The sequence below is a fragment of the Budorcas taxicolor genome, chromosome 1 (genome assembly GCF_023091745.1).
Source record: "Budorcas taxicolor isolate Tak-1 chromosome 1, Takin1.1, whole genome shotgun sequence".
In the NCBI taxonomy this organism is placed as follows: domain Eukaryota; kingdom Metazoa; phylum Chordata; class Mammalia; order Artiodactyla; family Bovidae; genus Budorcas; species Budorcas taxicolor.
Genome location: NC_068910.1, coordinates 19897490 through 19915490, shown reverse-complemented (window position 1 = coordinate 19915490; position 18001 = coordinate 19897490). Strand labels below are relative to the sequence as shown.

Below are 18001 nucleotides of genomic sequence, written 5' to 3'. Positions count from 1 at the left end.
TTTTTTTTTTTTGCTTTTATTTCCTTTGCTTTAGAGATAGATCAAAAAACATTGACCATTTAGGTCAAAAAGTGTTCATTCTAGCAGCTTTATAGTATCTGGTCTTACATTTAGTTCTTTAATCCATCTTGAGTTTATTTTTGTATATGGACAACTTTTTGTCTCATCTTGGTGAAACAAACTATCAATTCTCAGTTAAAAGAAAAAGAAATTCTGTTATTGAGGAATAAAATCAAGGTGGAATTAGTAATGGCTAACTCTCCCTGCTTTAAGACCATCTGGTATTACAATTTAGTAGAGTGAACCTCAGTGGGCAAATGAATTACCAAGAACCACTTTTCTTTTAGATTGTACTGGTGTGTGTGTGTCCACAGTTCATTGTCAAATAAAGCCTGTCATTTGGGTGCAGCAGCTTTGCGTTTTAAATTATCTTTTATTTCCCAGTTAGGGCTTCCCAGGTGGCTCCATGACAAAAAATTCATCTGCCAATGCAGGAGCTGCAAGTTTGATCCCTGGAGAAGGAAAGACCCTGGAGAAGGAAGATCCCCTAGAGAAGGAAATGGCACCCACTCCAGTATTCTTGCCTGGTGAATCCCATGGACAGCAGAGCCTGGCAGGCTGCAGTCCATGAGGTCTCAAAGTCAGACACAACTGAGTGACAGCATGCACATATCTCCCAGTTACCTATTTGTGACAGGTCTGCTAGACAGTATGAACTATCAAGGCTATGATTTTGCAAATGTTTTATGCTCCTCAGGCAGTTTATCTGTTCTGGTAATTGGTGCAGTATTTGTAATCTTCCTGTCTTTATCCTGAATGTGTGTCTGCATTTAGAACCATAAATTTTTCTGGATTTGAGTGGCTTTAGACAGCGTGGTTTTAACTGTAACATACTCTGTTTGTCTGTATCTGTGTATGTGTATGTGTGCACACACATCCATATACATGGATATTTATTCTCACACCCACAAACAGGATAATTTATAGCATAACACACATACAGGCTTTAAAAATTTTCCCAGCGCCTGTTGTTAACAGTTGAGTGTTTTCTCTATAGTGTAGTGCTGAGTATTATAGGGAAAAACCCCACTGAAGGTGTTTCTTTAGGCAGAAGTAAGGTGAGAAAGTCTTGGGCAGGAAGCCATGAAGATTGGAGCCTGTTTGTTCTGCTGTCAGGACGTCTCCCAACAGCCCCTGAGAGAGGGTGACCAGATCTCCTGGCCCGTTGTGCCTTTGTTGGGAACCATACTGCCATCAGGAAGATCCTGGAATCTGACTTATCAGTGAGTACCAATGGGGAGGCACCAATTTTGAAAAGACAATGAAATCTGCAATTGAAGATAACAAAATAATGAAGTAGTGCTTACCTTCTGTTTCTGTTGTCTACTGCTGATTATCTGACTTTATTAGCTTTTATTTATCCTTTAAGGAATTTTTAAAAGAAGTTTTATTTATTTACTTATTTGGCTGCACTGGGTACTTTGCCTTTGTAAAGGGAGACAAAGATTTAGGAAAGTGATGCTTAATTGGGGATTGTCTCATTCATATCACTGGGTGCCCCAGGCATTTTCTGTTGTTTTCACATTTTGTTATGAGTATTAGTTCTATGTCTCCTGTCAGATTCTAAGCTTCTTGAGGGCTGAAACTATGCCTTGTATTTCACTTGTATCTACAAAACATTGTTGCATAGCTTAGCAGACTACTAGATTCATGGTTGATGCTCAGTGAATGCTTGTCAGTTGAACTTCTCACAACGTATGTGTTTAACTCTGCTTAGCTCAGTCACAGGTTGATGGTTTAGTGGGAAATTTGAGTTAAATGTTTCCTCATTTATTCAGCAGCTCAGAGTATCAGTGTATGGGATGATTAGGTAGGCATTTTGTTGTACTTGTATCATTGATTTTCATGCTTTATTTTTTTCCTCTTTAACTGAGGAATCCTTTCTTTAATGGACTCCAGTGTGAAGAATGTGTACAGTATGTACAAGAGACAAATAGGGAGTTTCTCTGTTTGAAATGAGTGGAAGTTGAGGTCCCAGCCTCAGTGGCCTCTTGTCATTGCTCCCTCTTCTCTCCTGCTCTATTTCCCTGAACATCCTCAAATCAAGTGGTCAGTGAACCATCTCCTGGGACTGATAGGCTATGACTTGTAAGCTGTATAGAAGGTGTCTTTGAGTGTATTATTACATTCAGCCCATCATTTAAAAAAAAAAAAAAGCAACACAGGCTTTATTTTTCTAGAGAAGCTTAAGCTTTACAGAAAAACTGAGCAGAAATTACAGTTTCTATGTATCTCCACCCAGCCTGCCTCCAGTTTCCTTATCATTAACATCTTGCATTGGTGTTGTACATTTGCTATAATTGGGGACCTGATACTGATACATTATTATTTACTAATATTATGCCCAAAGTCCATGTCCCCAAAACTGAGAGAATAAGACATCCACAGCAATGCAAACGCACAAAGGGGTTTTATTTGCTAGCTCGAGCTAGAGCTCAGGTCTCATCCAGTGCAGTGGAGTCTTGACAAGAGCCCCGAGCTCTGAATCACATCTACTTTTATACAGACAGTTCTTTGTTCCTGTAACAGCATAGCTGATTGGCTAAACCGTACGCACGTGTGGGACTTTTAAATCTTACATCCCTATCCGGATTGGCGTGGGCGAGGTTTTCCTGATTGGCTCAGGCCGGGGCTACGGGGATTCCTTCTGATTGGTCGAGCTACACTGCCTGTGGGAGTTCCCAGTGCCTCAGCTTTCCTAGAGAGTAAAAACTCAGGCCTAGCCTGTCCCTTAGAGCCTGTCTTTGCTCCTATTTGGTCCCAACACTAAAGTCTCTGTTTCACTTTAGGATTTACTCTTTGTATTTATAAGAGAGCACAATTCACCACCCCAAAATGTCAGTTTGGAATGCAGATTATATTGAGCCAAAAACAATCAAAACACCTGGCAAGACATTTTTGACTTTCCCCTTAGCTGCCTAAAAGAATTTAAATACAGGGCATATTTCCAGAATAAAGCTATCTTCAGAGATATCTGCAGAGACTATGGGCTAAGTGTGGTAGTGGTGACTCAGCAGGGTTTAGAGATCAGAGTCTGCTTTGTGCTTTCTCTGCCTACCCCAGTAAATATTTGTTTATCAAGCACTTGTTTTTCTGTGTCCATGTGAATTAATTGCCTTCCTCCCTTTTGAAGCCCCAAGCCATTGCCTTCAACATCGTCATTTGTTTTTAGCTGAAACTGCTATTTAAGGTGAGGGTTTTGGTCATTTTTAGCAAGTTACTTAGTTTTACTGGGTCCCTCCTATGTATGCATGTTATTAAACGATTGCTTGATTTTTCTCCTGCTAATCTGTTTCATGTCAACTTAATTCTTAGACCAGCTAGAAGTGTAGAGGAAAATGTCTTCTTCCCTGATATACAATACAGTTAGGTATTTTTTCTTTCTTTCTTTCTTTTTAAAAGTCAAAGTATAGTTGATTTACAATGTTATGTTAGTTTTTGGTAAATAGCAAAGCAATTCAGCTATATATATTCAGTTATACACAAATATAAATATATATACATATATATATTCTTTTTCATATTCTTTTCCATTATGGTTTGCTACAGGATATTGAATATAGTTCCCTGTGCTATACAGTAAGACCTTGCTATTGTCTGTTTTATATATAGTGATTTATTCCAGTTCTACGTGTTTTGAAAAATGCATAATGTTTTGTATCTACCATTATAGTATCATGCAGAATAGTTTCACTGCCTTAAAAATGCCTTGTGTTCCACATGTTTATCCTGGGGTCCAATATTTTTTTGAGGGATTATAGCTGTTTTACAGTGTTGTACAACAAAGCCGGTCAGCCATATGTGTACATATATCGCCTTCCTCTAGGTCGCCACAGAGTTCTGAGCTAAGCTCCCTATGCCATATAGTAGGTTCCTACGAGTCATCCATTTTATGCATGGTAGTGTGATATGTCAGTGCTAATCTCCCAGTTCCCCCCGCCCTCCCCTTCCACTCCAGTGTCCACATGCCCATTCTCTGCCTCTGCATCTCTACTCCTGCCCTGCAAACAGGCTTTGTTCCATTTTTTCTAGATTACACATGTAAGTGTTAATATACGATATTTGTTTTTCTTTCTGACTTCACTCTGTATGACAGACTCTAGGTCCAGCCACAACTCTACTGATGACCCAATTTCATTTTTAAAAAAGAATATTCCATTGTATGCATCACATCTTTATCCATTCATCTGTCAGTGGACATTTAGGTTACTTCCATTTCTTGGCTATTGTAAATAGTGCTGCAATGAGCATTGGGGTGCATGTGTCTTTTTGCATTGTGTTGTGTGTGTGTTTTTTTTTAAGGATATATGCCCGTTAGTGGGATTGCTGGGTCATATGGTAGCACTAGCTTTAGTCTTTTTCATACTGTTCTCCATAGTGACTCTATCAATTTGCATTCTCACCAACAGTACAAGTGGATTTCCTTTCCTTCACACCCTCTACAGCATTTATTGTTTGTAGATTTTTTGATGATGGCCATTCCAACCAGTGGGAGGTGATACCTCATTGTAGTTTTGATATGCATATTGCTTTATTTTTAGGGGGCTCCAAAATCACTGCAGAGGGTGACTGCAGTCATGAAATTAAAAGACGTTTACTTCTTGGAAGGAAAGTTATGACCAACCTAGATAGCATATTCAAAAGCAGAGACATTACTTTGCCAACAAAGGTCTGTCTAGTCAAGGCTATGGTTTTTCCAGTGGTCATGTACAGATGTGAGAGTTGGACTGTGAAGAAGGCTGAGTGCTGAAAAATTGATGCTTTTGAACTATGGTGTTGGAGAAGACTCTTGAGAGTCCCTTGGACTGCAAGGAGGTCCAACCAGTCTATCCTAAAGGAGATCAGTCCTGGGTATTCTTTGGAAGGACTGATGCTAAACCTGAAACTCCAATACTTTGGCCACCTCATGCGAAGAGTTGACTCATTGGAAAAGTCTCTGATGCTGGGAGGGATTGGGGGCAGGAGGAGAAGGGGACGACGGAGGATGAGATGGCTGGATGGCATCACTGACTCGATGGACATGAGTCTGAGTGAACTCTGGGAGTTGGTGATGGACAGGGAGGCCCGGCGTGCTGTGATTAATGGGGTCGCAAAGAGTTGGACACGACTGAGTGACTGAACAAAGCTAGTGGAGGTGATGGAATTCCAGTAGAGCTATTTCAAATCCTGAAAGATGATGCTGTGAAAGGGCTGCACTCAATATGCCAGTAAATTTGGAAAACTCAGCAGTGGCCACAGGACTGGAAAAGATCAGTTTTCATTCCAATCCCAAAGAAAGGCAATGCCAAAGAATGCTCAAACTACCGCACAATTGCACTCATCTCACATGCTAGTAAAGTAATGCTCAAAATTCTCCAAGCCAGGCTTCAGCAGTACGTGAACTATGAACTTCCTGATGTTCAAAGCTGGTTTTAGAAAAGGCAGAGGAACCAGAGATCAAATTGCCAACAGCCACTGGATCATGGAAAAAGCAAGAGAGTTCCAGAAAAAAATCTATTTCTGCTTTATTGACTATGCCAAAGCCTTTGACTGTGTGGATCACAATTAACTGTGGAAACTTCTTCAAGAGATGGGAATACTAGACCACCTGACCTGCCTCTTGAGAAATCTGTATGCAGGCCAGGAAGCAACAGTTAGAACTGGACATGGAACAACAGACTGGTTCAAAATAGGAAAAGGAGTCCGTCAAGGCTGTATATTGTCACCCTGCTTATTTAACTTCTATGCAGAGTACATCATGAGAAACGCTGGACTGGAAGAAGCACAAGCTGGAATCAAGATTGCTGAGAGAAATATCAATAACCTCAGATATGCAGATGACACCACCCTTATGGCAGAAAGTGAAGAGGAACTAAAAAGCCTCTTGATGAAAGTGAAAGAGGAGAGTGAAAAAGTTGGCTTAAAGCTCAACATTCAGAAAACGAAGATTATGGCATCCGGTCCCATCACTTCATGGGAAATAAACAGGGAAACAGTGTCAGACTTTATTTTTTTGGGCTCCAAAATCACTTCAGATGGTGACTGCAGCCATAAAATTAAGACACTTACTCCTTGCAAGAGAAGTATGACCAACCTAGATAGCATATTCAAAAGCAGAGACATTACTTTGCCGACTAAGGTCTGTCTAGTCAAAGCTATGGTTTTTCCTGTGGTCATGTATGGATGTGAGAGTTGAACTGTGAAGAAGGCTGAGTGCCGAAGAATTGATGGTTTTGAACTGTGGTGTTGGAGAAGACTCTTGAGAGTCCCTTGGACTGCAAGGAGATCCAACCAGTCCATTCTGAAGGAGATCAGCCCTGGGATTTCTTTGGAAGGAATGATGCTAAAGCTGAAACTCCAATACTTTGGCCACCTCATGCAAAGAGCTGACTCATTGGAAAAGACTCTGATGCTGGGAGGGATTGGGGGCAGGAGGAGAAGGGGACGACACAGGATGAGAGGACTGGATGGCATCACTGACTCAATGGATGTGAGTCTGAGTGAACTCCGGGAGTTGGTGATGGATAGGGAGGCCTGGCCTGCTGCAATTCATGGGGTTGCAAAGAGTCGGACATGACTGAGCAACTGAAATGAACTGAGTGACTGAACTGAACTGAATAATGAGTGATGTCTGGCGTTTTTTCATGTGCCTCTTGGCCTTCTGTATGTCTTCTTTGGAGAAATGTCTATTAAGGTCTTCTGTCCTTTTTTTTTTTTTTTTTTTTTTGATTGGCTTCTTTTTTTTCTTTTGCTATTGAACTTCATGAACTGTTTGTATATTTTAGAGATTAATCTCCTGTCAGTTGCTTCATTCACAAATATTTTCTCCCAATCTGAGGGTTGTCTTTTCCTCTTGTTTGTGGTTTTCTTTACTGTGCAAGTTTTTCAGTTTAAATAGATCCCATTTTTTTATGTTTGTTTTCATTATTCTAGGAGGTGGATCAAAAGTGATCTTGGTGCAATTTATGTCAGAGAGTGTTCTGTTTTCCTCTAAGAGTTTTATGATTTGTGGTCTTATATTTAGGTCTTGAATCCATTTTGAGTTATTTTGTGGGCGGGGGGGTCAAACATTTTTTAAGGTACACTAATATTCCCAAGGGTTGTGGTGACAAGGATCAGGCTTGATACTGTAAAAGTTCTGCTCTGTCCCTTCATCACAACTGGAAAAATCTCCAGGTTTATATTGTCAAAGAGGCAAACTGGGATTACCGATGATGAGCATGATCCTCTTCTGTCAACTCAGAAGACCATCTACTGCTTTTGTGCTTCAGAGGAGCTGTAATTTATCAGTGAAACTAATTGTTGAGGTAAATTTCACCTTAACAATGCCATGCATTGTTAGAATATGTTGTGATATATTTGAATCTAATGTGTATTAATATGTGGGCAGAGGTTACTTTTGACTATTTTCATGTCCAGATTCTAGACCTGTCTTTCCAAATACTGATTTGTGCAAAACATTTTCCTTACTTTGAGAGCCTGTCTTTGACTTTGGCGCACTGCTAACTATGCACGAAATTTTTAGAATGACACTGACAATGAATACAAAATATTAATAAACCAACAAGACAAGCAGTTTTCAGAAATCACATTATGTACAGTTAATGCTTAACTGACCTTTTCTGCAGTTACTTAAATCTTTTAAAAATTCATTTAATTTCAAAGGCAGAGTATTATCCTATTTATATGTAAATTGTCTTTAATTCATGCATTGATTTAGAAGACAAATCCAAAATATCTTTTACCACAAGTGACCTTTTTGACTCTACACTTCTGGGAAAACTGTGAAGTGGTTTCTTGGTGACCCTGGATCCACCTGTGGTACAACATATGCCAAGTCTGTTCTGTGTAAATCACTCATGATTATATGGTTTTCAGCCAACATTGAATTATTAGAGGTATAATTGTTCTAGTTACTATCAGAAGTTCCACAGAATCATTTATGAGGATTTTTTTTCTTTCTATTTTCATTTTCATCTGACAAATCTAATTAGAAACTTTACTAGGAAAGATTGTTGTTTATTCAAAGGAAGGGCTTCCAAGGTGGCACTAGTGGTAAAGAATCCACCTGTCAATACAGGGACACAGAAGATGTGGGTTAGATCCCTGGTCAGGAAGATCCCCTGAAGGAGATAATGGCTACCTACTCCATATTATTGCCTGGAGAATCCCATGAGGGATTCTGGTGGGCTCACCAGAGGAGCCTGGTGGGCTATGGTCCATTGGGTCACAATGATCCAAAGGGTTGGGCACAACTGAATGTCTGAGCACATTCAAAGAAGACAGAGTTAGGTATTTAGTAGGTATTGCTTCCAAAGACTCTGGATGTCAGAGAAACGCTTAAATTTATATTGGGCTTCCCTGGTGGCTCAGACAGTAAAGAATCTGACTACAATGCAGGAGACCTGGGTTTGATCCCTGGACCAGGAAGATCCCCTGGAGAAAGGAATAGCTACCCACTCCAGTATTCTTACCTGTAGAATTCCATGGACAGAGGATCTTGGTGGCTACAGTCCATGGGGTAGCAAAGAGTTGGAAATGACTGAGTGATTAACACTTTTGGGCTTACTGCCTGCCATAAATACACGATAATCCAGAGAGTCTTAGGAAAGTAAGCAGAACAAGTTAACGTCAATATTCTTGGTGCGATATATATTTATTCAACTTGATTTTCTACCTGTGTTTAGTTCACTTTAGGAAATTGTCTAAAGACAGTGCTTCAAAACAAGTTCTCTTTCTTCTGGAGATGCATATAGTTCAAAATTGCCTAGTGTTTGTTTTTAATGGGTAAAATGCCAATAACTTCAATCTTAACCAATGTAAAACATTGGAAGTAAAGTTACAACATGCTATACTTAGTCACTGTGATTAAGTACCCAATGCATGCCTAATCACTCAGTTATGTCCGACTCTTGCCTACTCCCTGGACTGTAGCCTGCCAGGCTCCTCTATCCATGGGGTTTCCCAGGCAAGAATACTGGAGTGGGGTGCCATTCCCTTCTCCAGGGCATCTTCCCATCCTTGGGATCAAACCCACGTCCCCTGCATTGGCAGGCAGATTCTCTACCCCTGAGCTACTTGGGAACAAAAACTTGCCATATATGATATATGTATCATATACACATATATGTATGCATATCTGTGTGAGTGTCAGTTGCTCAGCCATGTCTGACTTTTTGCCGCCCCATGGAATGTAACCCACCAGGCTCCTCTGTCCATGAGATTTCCCAGGCAAGAATACTGGAATGGGTTGCTATTTCCTTCTCCAGGGATCTTCTGGACCCAGGTATCAAACCAGCATCTCCTGCATTGGCAGGTGGATTCTTTACCACTGTCTCACCTGGGACCTAGTGGAAGGGTACCAGATACTGTTAGAGCATGTAACAAAGTATCCATTCTGGGCTGAGGAATGGAGGAGGGCTTCTCTGAGCAAGTAACATTTAAGCAGTACTCAGAAAAGACAGAAAGTGAAGTTGCTGAGTCCTGTCGGACTCTTTGTGACCCCATGGACTGTAGCCCACCAGGCTCCTCCATCCATGGGATTTTCCAGGCAAGAGTATTGGAGTGCGGTACCATTTCCTTCTCCAGGGGATCTTCCCAACCCAGGGATCGAACCTGAGTCTCCTGGATTGTAGGCAGATGCTTTATGGTCTGAGCCAAGGCAGTACTTATAGGAACGGATAAATATGCCAGAAAATATTAGTATGTATAATAAGCTGTACTAGGGATTTTCTGCTAATTCACATTTCCTGATACTTAGCTCATCCTTCTTAGAGTTGGTGCCGTTTTTATAAATATGAATTTTTCAATATAAGAAAGCATTTCCTTTTACACCTGTGATAATATTTCACCCACATGGGTCATTACATGGAAGCCCCTGCTCTTTATCCCTTCATAGGTAGAAGATGCTGACAAAATAGCTTATCGTACAGTAAGAGGTAGTAAAACATGTCTGTAGGAGAGAAGGACCCTTTTTCTTCCCTTTCTTTTGATTTTTTCTTTTCTATTATTATGTTTCCTTCCCTACTCCTTCGTTTCCTCCCTGCTTTTTTTTTTAAATTGACTCTCCCTTTTAAGATGATTACCAGGATTCTGAAAGATGAAAGAAACCCTCTGATTTTTCCCCATGGATTAAACTTCTCACTAGAACTTGAATAACCAGGTAGTATTTTTAAGCTGTAAGAATGCCTCTGGCTTCTCCTAGCCCTTTGTGAATAAGCTCAGAGAATGTACTGAAGTTAATTTTTAAACTCATTCAATTGTATTTAAATACATAAAAATGTATTTTTTTCTAGATCAATTTAGTAATAGATAGACATAGCCCTTGATGGAATGGGATTCATACACTCATTCATTCATTCTTTATTCACAGTTCAGTTCAGTTCAGTAGCTCAGTCGTGTCCAACTCTTTGCAACCCCATGAATTGCAGCACGCCAGGCCTCCCTGTCCATCACCAACTCCCGGAGTTCACTCAGACTCACGTCCATCGAGTCAGTGATGCCATCCAGCCATCTCATCCTCGGTCGTCCCCTTCTCCTCCTGCCCTCAGTCCCTCCCAGCATCAGAGTCTTTTCCAATGAGTCAACTCTTTGCACGAGGGGTCCAAATACTAGAGTTTCAGGTTTAGCATCAGTCCTTCCAAAGAACACCCAGGTCTGATCTCCTTTAGAATGGACTGGTTGGATCTCCTTGCAGTCCAAGGGACTCTCAAGAGTCTTCTCCAACACCACACTTCAAAAGCATCAATTATTCGGCGCTCAGCCTTCTTCACAGTCCAACTCTCACATCCATACATGCCCTCTGGAAAAACCATAGCCTTGACTAGACGGACATTTGTTGGCAAAGTAATGTCTCTGCTTTTGAATATGCTATCTAGGTTGGTCATGCTTTTCTTCCAAGGAGTAAGTGTCTTTTAATTTCATGACTGCAATCACCATCTGCAGTGATTTTGGAGCCCTCAAAAATAAAGTCTGACACTGTTTCCACTGTTTCCCCATCTATTTCCCATGAAGTGATGGGACCAGATGCCATGATCTTCGTTTTCTGAATGTGGAGCTTTAAGTCAACTTTTTCACTCTCCTCTTTCACTTTCACCAAGAGGCTTTTTAGTTCCTCTTCACTTTCTGCCATAAGGATGGTGTCATCTGCATATCTGAGGTTATTGATATTTCTCCCGGCAATCTTGATTCCAGCTTGTGCTTCTTCCAGCCCAGTGTTTCTCATGATGTACTCTGCATGTAAGTTAAATAAGCAGGGTGACAATATACAGCTAGAGTTTGAACCATCTGCATTCTAAAGCATATTTACATTTCCTCCTGAAATCCTTGTGAGTAATTTAGTAACCTGAGGAATATTAGTTTAAGATGTCAACTAAAGTAAACTTATAAAACTTAAAGGTGTTTTAAATTCCTGGAAGTTGCTTACGGGTCATAGTCTTGTTTCTTGGTTTCCTACCAGAAGACATCCATTGACAGGATTTTGTAGATGAGAAAATTTAGGAACCTGGTAGTTAAGTAACTTGCCCAAGGTCAAGTTGTTGGAAAGAACATGCTTGGGATTCACCCAGAGCTGCTTATTTTGAACAATCAAGCTCTCCTTCTAAAAAGGAGCTATATTTTTAAAAATATTGCTATTTTTTTCTGATTTTCGTACTCACTCATGCTGAATGTAGAAATGTTACAAAACACATTCAAATGAATAACAACAAAAATAAACAAGACAGTGAATTTTTCTTCTGTCTCTATCCCCTTAGATATTCCTATCAGTTCACTTCAGTTGATCAGTTGTGTCTGACTCTTTGCGACCCCATGGACAGGAGCATGCCAAGTTTCCCTGTCCATCACCAATTCCCGGAGCTTACTCAAACTAATGTCCATAGAGTCAGTGATGCCATCCATCCATCTCATCCTCTGTCATCCCCTTCTCCTCCTGCCTTCAATCTTTCCCAGCTTCAGGGTCTTTTCCAATGAGTCATTTCTGCACATCAGGTGGCCAAAGTATTGGAGTTTCAGCTTCAGCATCAGTCCTTCCAATGAATATTCAGGACTGATTTCCCTTAGGATGGACTGGTTGGATCTCCTTGCAGTCCAAGGGACTCTCAAGAGTCTTCTCCAACACCACAGTTCAAAAACATCAATTCTTTGGTGCTCAGCTCTTTATAGTCCAACTCTCACATCCATACATGACTACTAGAAAAACCATAGCTTTGACTAGATGGACCTTTGTTGGCAAAGTAATGTCTATGCTTTTTAATATACTGTCTAACTTGGTCATAACTTTTCTTCCAAGAAGCAAGCATCTTTTAATTTCATGGCTGCAGTCACCATCTGCGGTGATTTTGGAGCCCCCCAAAATAAAGTCTCTCACTGTTTCCCTTGTTACCCCACCAATTTGCCATGAAGTGATGGGACCAGATGCCATGATCTTTGTTTTCTGAATGTTGAGTTTTAAAGTAACATTTTCACTCTCCTCTTTCACTTTCATCAAGAGGCTCTTTAGTTCTTCTTCACTTTCTGCCATAAGGGTGGTGTCCTCTGCATATCTGAGGTTCTTGATATTTCTCCTGGCAATCTTGATTCCCGCTTGTGCTTCATCCAGCCCAGCGTTTCTCATGATGTACTCTGCATATAAGTTAAATAAGCAGGGTGACAGTATACAGCCTTGACATACTCCTTTCCCGATTTGGAACCAGTCTGTTGTTCCATGTCCAGTTCTAACTGTTGCTTCTTGACTTGCATACAGATTTCTCAGGAAGCAGATCAGGTGGTCTGGTATCCCATCTCTTGAAGAATTTTCCACAGTTTGTTGTGATCCACATAGCCAAAGGCTTTGGTGTAGTCAATAAAGCAGAAATAGATGTTTTTCTGGAACTCTTTTGCTTTTACAATGATCCAGCGGATGTTGTCTACTTGACATCTGCTTCCTCTGCCTTTTCTATGTCCAGCTTGAACATCTGGTTCACAGTTCATGTCCTGTTGAAGCCTGTCTTGGAGAAGTTTGAGCATTACTTTGCTGACACGTAAGATGAGTGCAATTGTCGGGTATTTTGAGCATTCTTTGGCATTGCCTTTCTTTGGGATTGGAATGAAAACTGACCTTTTCCAGTCCTGTGGCCACTGCTGAGTTTTCCAAATTTGGGGGCATATTGAGTGCAGCGCTTTCACAGCATCATCTTTCAGGATTTGAAATAGCTCTACTGGACTTCCATCACCTCCACTAGCTTTGATCCTAGTGATGCTTTCTAAGGCCCACTTGATTTCACATTCCAGAATGTCTGGCTCTAGGAGAGTGATCACACCATTATGATTATCTGGGTGGTGAAGATCTTTTTTGTATAGTCCTGTATATTCTTGCCACCTCTTCTTAATATCTTCTGCTTCTGTTAGGTCCGTACCATTTCTGTCCTTTATTGTGCCCATCTCTGCATGAAAAGTTCCCTTGGTATCTCTAATTTTCTTGAAGAGATCTCTAGTCTTTCCCATTCTATTGTTTCCCTCTATTTCTTTGCATTGATCACTGAGGAAGGCTTTCTTATCTCTCCTTGCTATTCTTTGGAACTCTGCATTCAAATGGGTATATCTTTCCTTTTCTGGTAGGAGAAGGTGAGGGCATGTCCTTATCCTTCAGTCACTAATGAAATGCGCATTGTGAGTTTTTTCCCCCACTCTTTGGTACCTGTGCCTTGGTTTTGTTTCTAGCCTGAAGCTGTTTGCTCCTGGAGGAAAGGGACAATTTCATTTAGTTCTGTGTCCCATAGCACCTGTCCCCCTTACTAAACATATGGTAAATTCTCAGTAAATATCCACTGCCCATCATACACCCCTTTTGCAACTACAGAATACAACAACACAACCCCAGAGGCCAGAAGAAGGAAGGGAATCCTATTTTTCTATCATTCTCAAATTCCTTCCCCCTGTGGCTGGGAAACTGCTCAATTGTTGTGCTTTTGTCTGGGATGAAACTCAGAGGACACCAAGGTCAGCTTTCAGATGCAGCTGAGAGCAAAGCAGCAGCCGTGAATAAATTCCCCACCAGTCCCTGGCTTATATCAGGAGTACGGTAAATGTTGGCAGAATGTGTCAAGGAGTCACTTCCCTCCATGGGGGTTTAATGGTGCACTCTCTGCCTGCAGTGTATGAAATGGGCTCATGGACTTCCACCAGCCTACAGATTCCATAAGATGTGCACCATTTCCTGGTTACCAAGGATCTCAGTCGCTATACCCAATCCTGTGGTCATGAATCTCTCATGAAGCTCCCACCCCCGCATTGACAGGACACATCTGCAACCCCTGAAGCCCTACTGCTCTGACCCTTTGGACTATAGACCATATCATATCGTCTTTACTAATTTGTAAATGTTCAATTTAATAAGCCATGTTGATGCTTCTTCACCCTCTAGTGACCTGTTGATGGGCCCACAATGATAAAGTATGGCAAGCAATCCCATATTCTCCCCTTTTCAGTTTGGCTGCAAATTTCTCCTTCTAGCCTGACTCAGTTAGCCAAAGCAGAGAGCGAGTGAACTTGGCACTAATGAGAGATTGCTCAGATTAGCATTATGCTTATAAACAACTTCTCTCTATCAAGATAGAGTTAATTTTCTCGCTGTGATTGTGTTTCCTTTATACCGCCTTTCTCTAGCATTGTCAATTCTGCCTCTGATCCCTACCTCACATCCTTAGTCTTTGGGTTTCCCTTGGACCAGCTCTAGTCTGGGATTTTTCTGTCCAGGCTCTCTTGCATCATTCTAGTCTCTTATGCTACCTCTCCTGTAAAGCCTTCCTTCATCACCTGAGCTAAAGGATCATCTTTCTTCCCAACCCCTTGTAAGTCACTCTCTGTGACATCACCTGTTTTATGGACTTCATCCTGATACATACTAAAATTAGTTTGAGGGCTGAGAACCAGAGGTGAAAGCCCTCTGCATGGGGTCCTAATATTTTCCTTTGACAAGTTCTTCAACTTTGGGATTAATGTTCTTTTTTTGCAATTTTATATCAAGTGTTCTGTTTTTTAAAATGATAATGCCTTTAAAATACTATAAAACAATTTTTGGATAAGTTATACAAGTGGCTTATTACTGTACTTCCATCTTTCTTAATTCAGGAAAGCTGTACCCTCTCCTGTTACTTTATTTGTCGAAGAACTTACGCTTTTCTAAAGGCCATCAAATTATTTTATCTTCCATTTTCATAGTAGACTTTGCAGTTGAGAGAGCTAGTAAAATCATATGAACTTTGTCATGAGGAGATTGGGCCCTAGAGAAGTCAAGTGGCTATAAATTTATCTCTTTAAATTTGAAGTGTAGTGAAGTACTGCAGGTGATGGCCTTGTTTCCTGTGACTCATACCCCTTCTCCTTTTCTTACTCGTTCTGCTCTTTTTGTATTAACCTCCTTACTAATCTTTCTTACTTTAGGATCTGGTATGCCATGTTTTACATTTTCAATGATTTTGCCTAGGTCTTTAATTTCTTCATTCTCAAGAATCTTCTACAACACCACAATTTTAAAAAGCATCAATTCTTTGGCTCTCAGCTTACTTTATGGTCCAAATCTCACATCCATACATGACTAGTGGAAAAACCACAACTTTGACTAGATGGACCTTTGTCAGCAAAGTAGTGTCTCTGCCTTTTAATATGCTGTCTAGATTTGTCACAGCTTTTCTTCCAAGGAGCAAGCGTCTTTTAATTTCATGCCTGAAGTCACCATCTGCAGTGATTTTGGAATTTTTGAATGTTGAGTTTTAAGCCAGCTTTTTCACTCTACCCTTTCACTTTCATCAAGAGGCTCTTCAGTTCCTCTTAGCTTTCTGCCATAAGGGTGATATCATCTGCATATCTGAGGTTATTGATATTATGAGTTTGAAGATTATTTAAAAAGAATTATTAAACTGGTGTGAATGCGCTCACAAATGCTTTCTCTATTCTTTTGGAATTCTTCCTCCTGGGGAGTATAAGTGTATCGGAAACAAATGTCAGTCCTTGGTGTCAGGAAACCTGGATGTTTTCCCTACTTTTTCAATTATTCACTGTTTGACTTTGGTAAACTCACTTCTGTGCTGAGTTTTGGTTTCTTCTTGTATAACAGAGGTTTTAAAACTTTCCTTATTTGAAAGCCAGTGTTACTATTTGTTGAAATGATGGTCTTACTTAGATTGTTGTAAAAAAGAAGATTCTGGTTGAAACAATGTCATGGGCTTGGTATACATTGACACAGGTTGGAAATCAGTGGTCAGTAATGGACATAATAATACTACTCTGCCTGACTCTCTATATCCTCCTTAGAATAAAATAAAGTATATGAAAGAATTTTATAAAATTGACTTTGTTCTATTATGATGTCATCATGAAGATTTCATACTTTCCTTAAGTTCATCCATCAAACATGACACTACAAACCCAGACTGAAAATTTTAAAGCCTTAAAATTGAGCGGCCATATTGTGGTTTAGGAATGTTTTAATTCAACTAGAGGACTGAGTGTAGAAACACTTGGGAAAACACCAATCAAGAAGGTTATTGAAGGCAAAATGAGGATGCAACTATATGAAAGGAGATGGTATTAAGCCAGAAATTGGGCTGGCATTGTTTGGCATTAATTAAACTTGTAACGAGTCACAATAATTCCACTGTAACCCATCTGGGAAGCTATAATCTAGTTCCCAAGTGAAATAAACCGTGAGGCCAAAGGCCGAATAGTTTAACAAAAGGGAATTAGATGATTATCTTGTAAACTAGAGGAGCAATGATATTATGGCTTAATTAGAGAGCTGACTAGGAAGCTCAAGTTACAGCAAGAGTTTTAAAGCAGTTGCCTGGTCATTTGCAAGATGTTGGAAGGGTTTTATTTATGAGAAAAAATGAAGTACCAAATGGCCACTGACATTTAAAGGTTGAAACTCAGGGAAAACATAAATGCTACAATGGCACACAAATGGTAGTTGGGGGAAATGCTGGGGAGAATGATTTAATATAGTGTTTATAAAGACCAATGGAATAAACAAAGAGTGGTGCATTAGTGATCAAGAAATTGCATTGACAGGTATTAGACACCCTACGATCAGGGGATTAAGTCTGAGGAGATGCTTAGGCTTAATTGAACACAGAGTTAGAGAGTGCGCTAATAAATAGATATTCTGGGTTTTGATCTTGGGTTAATTGTTCAGTTTTAACTGCTGTGACATTTCTTTGATTTGACTATTGCTGAGCAGATCATAACTGTTAATGTCTATCTTTTTGCCTGAAATATTTGATTAAAGTTTGATGGTTTTCCCTGAACATTCTCTCATTACTTTTGTATGACATGCCATAGGAAACTGATGATTTTGTTCTGATTATGACTTTACCTACCCTGGTTGGTGACTTTATGAATCTGTGGTACCTAAATAAATACATATGAGATGTGAACAATACACATAGTCTGTCATTGGTTTGTTTAATTTTTATCTCAGTGATAATCTGCATGTTTCTGGGTGCCAGATTACTAAACCAAGTGCTGTATACACATCGTGGGGACAAAATCATTCTGAGTTTTAACTGTAGCTTTTTCCCCTGAAGAAGGCAGCTTCTCATAGGACAGTCTAGACAAACTTACTGGTACAACTTTGAGTTAGAAATCTTTGTAAATCTTTCTATACCAACTTTGTTTTTCTCTCCTTACAACACTGTTAAGAATCTGTCATCAGTGCCTGCACTAATCCTTGGTTGCCTGGATTGAGCACTCCTCTGATTTGCCTAAGGAAAAGAGCCAAAATTGTGTCTACAGATTTTCAGTTTGATGACACCTTGGCTTAATGAAAATTCTTGAAGAAGAGAATGTGATTTTTTTTTTTAAGTTCCAAGCTGGTAAAAATGAACAATTTTGCATAAGAAATAAATCCTTAGCATTAAGATAAATGAGAAGCACCGATGATGTGAAACAAAGTTTGCTTTGACATAGATAAGGGAGCTAAGTAGGA

General features: G+C 40.0%; 1 protein-coding gene across 6 annotated transcripts in view; it reads left to right on the top strand.

Moving 5' to 3' along the window:
• The window catches only part of FHIT (fragile histidine triad diadenosine triphosphatase), a 1562042-nt gene that overhangs the window by 478205 nt on the left and 1065836 nt on the right, over positions 1–18001 (top strand). The window lies entirely within an intron of this gene.